This window comes from Palaemon carinicauda, chromosome 19 (assembly GCF_036898095.1).
Source record: "Palaemon carinicauda isolate YSFRI2023 chromosome 19, ASM3689809v2, whole genome shotgun sequence".
NCBI lineage: Eukaryota > Metazoa > Arthropoda > Malacostraca > Decapoda > Palaemonidae > Palaemon > Palaemon carinicauda.
Genome location: NC_090743.1, coordinates 14945795 through 14953140, shown reverse-complemented (window position 1 = coordinate 14953140; position 7346 = coordinate 14945795).

Below are 7346 nucleotides of genomic sequence, written 5' to 3'. Positions count from 1 at the left end.
TAATAATAATAATAATAATAATAATAATAATAATAGTAATAATAATAATAATGGTAATGATAATAATAATATTAATAATAATAATAATAATAATAATATTAATGATGATGATGATGATGATATTAATAATAATAATACTAATAATAATAATAATAATTATTATTATTATTATTATTATTATTATTATCATAATAATAATAATAATAATAATAATAATAATAATAATAATAATTATTATTATTATTATTATTATTATTATTATTATTATTATTATTAATATTTTCTAATAATTTCACTGTAAGTAGAATAATATATCCACATTCTTCCAGGTACATTACTCTGGAAACAAGTTAAAAGGAAGCAAAGAAGGTAGAATAGAATACGACAATTTTTGCTTCCCTGAGCATTTCCTTAGTGCTTTGAAACCTTTACTAAACGCTTCACAATACTCTGCATCATCTGAAGCATCACAGCACACTTGACGCTTCAACGCATCTGGGACCGGTTATGATGAGATGACTTCAGAGATTCATGCTGAAAACATCCTGCGCTATTTTTAGAAGTAGACAGGTCGTTCACGAACGGTACAAGCACAGGAATAATAAGCTAGGACCAAGGAAGACCAAACGGTGGTCGCTGATGACTCAGCTGATAGACCTATAGGCTCATAAGGACGGTAGGCTGTGGGCAATATTGAAAACTATTTTTTTTATATATAAATTCTTGATTAGGTAGTAGGTTGGCCAGGGGATCAGCCGCTCGTCCAGATACTGTCGCTAGAGAGTTATTAGGTCCTTTGACTGGCAAGACATTGGATCCTGCTGTCTGGTTACGGCTCATTTTTTTTATTTATTTTTTTTTTTTTTTTGCTTTCACACACACACCGAATAGTCCGGCCTATTCTTTCTACATTCTCCTCTGTCTTCATACAGCTGACAATACAGAGATTATTAAACAATTCACTCCAGAGCTTGACAACTTCTCTGAAATTCTTCGTTAGCTACTTTCTTCTTCCTAAGGTAAAAGAGTCTCTTTAGCTATGGTAAGCAGCTCTTCTAGGAGAAAGACACTCCGAAATCAAACCCTTGTTCTCTAGTCTTGGGTAGTGCCATAGCCTCTGTACCACTGCCTTCAACTGTCTTAGTTTAGAGTTCTCTAACTTAAGGATACACTTGGGCACACTATTCTATCTTATTTCTCTTCCTCTTTCTTTTTTTTTTAAGTTTTTATAGTTGATATACGAAAGATTTATTTTAATGCTATCACTATTATCAAAATATTCTAATAGAATTGTTCATTATTTTTCATGTAGTTTACATATTTCATTATTTCTGTTCACTGGGTATTTTTCCTTGTAGGAGCACTTGAGCTTATGGCATCCTGCTTTTCTAACTAGGGTTGTAGCTTAGCTAATAATACTACTAATAATAATCTTTCTTTCATACTTTCTTAGAAAAAAAATCCACGAGGAACACAAAAAGATGACATTTTTTTTGTGTGTCAATATTGATCTATTTCACATTCTTTCATGATCCAAGAGGACAGTGTTGGGCAGGCTAAAATGTCTCTCCCTATCTTATAAAAATTCTATAAAATCCTATAGAATCTTGCAACAAACCAAACCAGGATGGGCTAGAACTTGCGTGATACTAATAGGCCTAAGCGCTAATACAATGAGAGAATTAAAAGTGTGTTTCAAAGGCCTGAAAAGATGAGTGGATTAGTGCATTAGTCTTATTGTATAAGTCAAGAAAGTCTCTCTCTCTCTCTCTCTCTCTCTCTCTCTCTCTCACTCTCTCTCTCCCTCTCTCTCTCGTATGTACTATATAATCACGTATAGTCATCAAGAATATTTCTCCAATCCTTTCTTTTTACACTTCCCAAATGCCCTACAATAAAATAGTATCACGCAACACTACAAGCGTAGGCTACTGTTCTTTGCGCATTTTAAAAACTCGTTCAAAAGATCTTCGATATGAGGAAACACAGAGTTTTTCAGCCATGAAAAGAATTCAATTCGTCTCAGAGTTTTCTCTAGCCTGTGCACGATTTGTTTTTTTAACCTTGAACAAGGATTTCTCTGTGAGTCCTAGTTCCTTTTAAGAAAAGAACGCTCCCCTATTCTGGATTCTTTCATAAACACGTCATGGACTGATCTGGGTTCGCGTGTAGGCTATCCATCTTCTTCTCTCTTGCAAGTATAGAATTTAAGAATGTTTTTTTTTTTATTTATTTCAGAAATTTAAACCCACCATCAGTTCTGTACAGTATATATTCTTTATTTGCATTTATTGCATACATTTTTGTATACTTTTATTTATTACTATTCACTGTGTATAATAATGAAATTTATTCGGTTTATTCATAAGTCTGTAATATTGATTCTGTAAGTCAATGACTATGATCAATATGACTGCTTACCTACTCTTTAATAATAATAATAATAATAATAGTAATAATAATAATAATAATAATAATAATGAATATTTCAAGTGAATTATCAACCTATTAAAAAATACTATCGACCACAACTCGGGGAAAAAATCGACCAGACCGCAGAATTCACTTCAAGGTCAAACACATCGACCTAGGCTGAATCCAGACACGTATATTATGTGAGGTACAACCACGTTCAGATGTAATTTATACTTGATCGATTCATAAACTAGTGTTCATGAATATACTTTTGAATTCCACCTCTGTCAGAATGTAAAAAAGAAAAAAAAGGGAAAAAAACATTCTTATCACTATGACAATTTCGTCTTTGTTGCTTTCAGCTTTATAATTAGTATTGGTATTTATCTATCTCAGTTTCACGGATATATTTATTTATTTTGTGAATTTTTGATTTATTATTATAGCCTATATCTTATTACCATAGTTTTTTCTTCTTTCGTTGGCATTCTAGAACGTAGGCCTATTTCAGATTATATATATATATATATATATATATATATATATATATATATATATATATATAATATATATATATATATATATATATTATCATAATTTTTTCTTCTTTCGTTGGCATTCAAGAGTGTAGGCCTATTTTTGTAATTTCCTATGATACGCGTATCAATAACATGTCATCTCTGTTTAATATCATGCGCCTATTTGACAAAATAATCCTTAATATCATTTCAAGTTTATTGAAAATTATTATGCAATTCGCATACGACGTGTGATTGTACAGTGCCTACATCTTTAATACAGGATCATACCACTCATTCTTAGAAGCCATGACATTTCGTCATCATCCGTTTTCCAGATTTTTAGACGGGCAGGTTTGCAATCACTTAAGATGGGGTGGTCCATTATTCAGTCATTTTTGCTTTCCGTTTTTAGTGGTGACCGATCCCTTTTACCCCCACCATAAGGTTAAATTTCGAGCACATTTTGCTTTATAAATTTATTTAGATTGCTCTAACAGGCTTAATTTTTGTCCTAGAGAGGTCAGGTTGGTCTCATTCTTTTGGAAAATGCCTGAAGTTTCTCATAAAATTATCAAAAATATGTAATTAACAGTGTTTTGCAAGAACGTACCGGTACGTCCTTTGGGGGTGAAAGGACTAACCTATACATATATATGAGAGAGAGAGAGAGAGAGAGAGAGAGAGAGAGAGAGAGAGAGAGAGAGAGAGAGAGAGAGAGAATGGTCCATGAACCCGCATTATCATCCTTCACCTTCGATTTTTCTCTCGAACTATATCGGGTTACATTCAACTTCAACGCGACCTTAAAGTTGTAGTTAATAATATTATGCTCTACAGTGTATGGGGGTGTCATCTAAAGACTGAATACGTAGGCCTATTCATTCAACAGATTTCTTGGCTTTTGTATATAAAGGAGTAAAGATAAATTTCATTCGAGACATAACCAATTTAGTAGATATGCTGTGTATAGCAGTACCACCAAACTCAGCTGAATCCCTCGTCAGGCTGGGCGTAGCGAAGAGAAGACCCCTTTTTTACGTCGGCTAACCCCAAAAAGGGGGGGGGGGGGGAGTGCCTTGGTAGATACATAGACATTTATTTTGCTGGTTTGTGATGGATATTGTAAGCTCCCTTCATACTTTATTATTATTATTATTATTATTATTATTATTATTATTATTATTATTATTGTTGTTGTTGTTGTTGTTATTTCTTGCTAAGCTACAGCTCTAGTTGGAAAAGCAGAATACTTTAAGCCCAGGAGCTCCAACAAGGATAATAGCCCAGTGAGGAAAGGAAACAAGTAAAAATAAAATATTGTATGAACAGTGACAAGATTAAAATGAATATTTCCTATATAAACTATAAAAACTTTAACAAAACATGAGGAAGAGAATCAGATAGAATAGTGTGCCTGAGTGATCCCCCAAGCAAGAGAACTCTAACCCAAGACAGTGGAAGGCCATGGTACAGAAGTTAAGGCACTACCCAAGACTACAGAACAATGGTTTGATTTTGGAGTGTCCTTCTCCTAGAAGAGCTGCTTACCATACCTAGAGTCTCTTCTACCCTTGCCAAAAGGAAAGTGGGCAATTACAGTGCAATAGTTAACCCCTTCAGAGAAAAAGAATTGTTTGGTGATCTTGGTGTTGTCAGGTGTATGAGGACAAAGGAGAATATGTAAAGAATAGGCCAGACTATTTGGTGTACGTGTAGTCAAAGAAAAAACAACCGTAACCAGAGAGAAGGATTCCAATGTAGTACTGTCTGGCCAGTCAAAGGACCCCATAACTCTCTAGCGGTAGCATCTCAACGGGTGGCTAGTGCCCTGGCCAACCTACTACCTTCTTTCCCCCCAGAACTCTATTACACACATTTACATCACGTTTTAAAGGTGTACCAAACTACTATAAATGTTAGATTAGAAGACTACAAGACTTACTTAGAAAAATCCTGCTTAACGTTCAAAGAAACCTCGTACTATAAACTAGACACGTACATTTCGTACATTTTGAACGTAAACTAAATCGCCTTACGGAGAGATGTGCTAATAAAAAAGTTCTTATGTCAGAGAGGAAGAGAGATCATAATTGTTTGCGACAGCTCACTAAAAGCCAAGTCATACAGCTGGTTCTGTATTCAGACAGGATAGGGAACGCGTAATCGAAGAAGTGTGGGAGTCTACCCCCGCTATATCCATCCTCCACTCCCGTTCGACGTCATCCTAACTGCCACCATGTTACTGTACCACCTCATCCGCAAACATATCAACACATATTTCATCTGTCCTTTAAATTAAATTTCATTCGACATTGTTATTATTGATTACCCTTCGTGACAAATATTTGTCTTTGACACCCGTTTTTTACAGTTTTTACTTACACTAAGAATTTCCTGCCATTTATTTTACCGTCTTCACATTATTTAGATTTCTTTATTTCATATCACCCTTCACAGTTTTTCATGGTCATCACCCTCATCGCTTGCATTATCATCCTTGCAATCCTTCCCTGCTTAGACTACGGAATTGTGCTTTTAGAACAGCACCTTGTAGATTATCCGTCATGGCTTATCACCATGCTCATGAGCTGAGGAGTAAAGCTATGCACTTTGATGTGGTGTTAGTCATTGGTCGAAGTCGCCCAACCATTAATACGTATTTCTGAAAGGACAGCTATCCTTTCAATTCCGCACCAACTGTTGCTGATTTAAAGTAGTTTATATAGGTACTCTAATTTAGAGTATTCTCTCTCTCTCTCTCTCTCTCTCTCTCTCTCTCTCTCTCTCTCTCTCTCTCTCTCGTCGCTTAAAAGTGCATTATTTTGTCCGCCCATTCTGCTTCGAAATGTCACAACATATCACTTTTCTTCGCGCTCATGCAGTATATTCATATTTATCCACCCATGTTCTTTGAATATAACCATCCAAGATAAATCTATCCAATTAGTTTATAATCATCAACCTATGAATTTTGTATTTATTCATTGATATATTTCCCATCCACTTATCTGTATTCTCTATTTGTATTTTGTATGCAATGCAAATAATCTATAATCCTCATGTTTCGTGTTTACCCACGAATCCCATGTCTATAAAGCTATCGGTTCATCTAATATACATTGTAGTATGTATTTTAAAATCATACATTTCACACTTTTAAGTATCACACGTCTGTGACATCTGTGTGTCTGATGTAAGGAAGCTAACTAGACTGGAAGACATCTGTAATTCATCTATCCGTCTGTCTATTGAAATAAGATGCAAGTCTCTGTGCAAGCCATGCAGCATTCTTTAATATATTTATCTATGCATTTCCTGTCTATCCATCTCTCGCAAGTTCAAGCATTGGTGATTTATTTTCTATTGAACAGGTTGACATGTCTCTCTTTATACCTTATATAAGACTGAACTATTTCAACGTTGGTACTGATGTTTAAAGTTGCTATTCCTTATATCCTTTCCTCACCAGGCTATTTTCCTGGTGGAACCCTTGGCTAATTAGCATTCTGCTGTTCCAATCAAGGTTATAGCTTGATTTATAATTATAATATTAATGATATATACCACTTTGTTATAGAATTTCTGCGTGGGGATACCTTAATGTGGTGAAAGGGTTTGTGTATCGCCATGTACAGCAAAGCTGTACTAGTCAGGGCCAACCATACTAGGTTGGTTTGCTGTGAGCGATCAAACAAGTCTCCCATCACCACCAATCCACAGATGCCCAGCGCGGTGATGAAAACTGGTCAATCCCCAGGTATGAATAAGGACATGTCTGAGGCATTTGTCCTGCAATGGACTAGAAACGGCTGCATTTGTTGTTGTTGTTGTTGTAGAAGCAAGGAAGATCAAGGGGGAATTAGTCTATTATTATTATTATTATTATTATTAGCTAAGCTACAACTCTAGTTGGAAAAGCATAATGCTATAAGCCCAAGGGCTCCAACAGGGAAAACAATAGACCAGCGAGGAAAGTAAATAATAAACTATTTCACCAAACAATTGATCACAAATTATTGTATATATATATATATATATATATATGTATATATATATATACTGTATATATATATATATATATATATATATGTATATATATACATATATATATATATATATATATATATATATATATATATATATATATATATGTATGTATGTATGTATTACTTGCATCAAGACGGCGAGCAGCTCTGAATGAGAAGAAACGCTAGGGAGAGGAGAAGCTTCGCAGGAAGTGCTCGTAATCGGAAGGTAAGATCAAGGGCCAGGTGTTTATCCAAGAGAATGGCTGCCTTCACTCGGCAGAGATTACGCGTATACCCGGTGTGTGCAAGCCTCTCTCTTTTCAGCACCCAGGGGGCATAGCCCTTCCCCAGTCCTATGCAGACAAGGATTGGGTAATGCCTT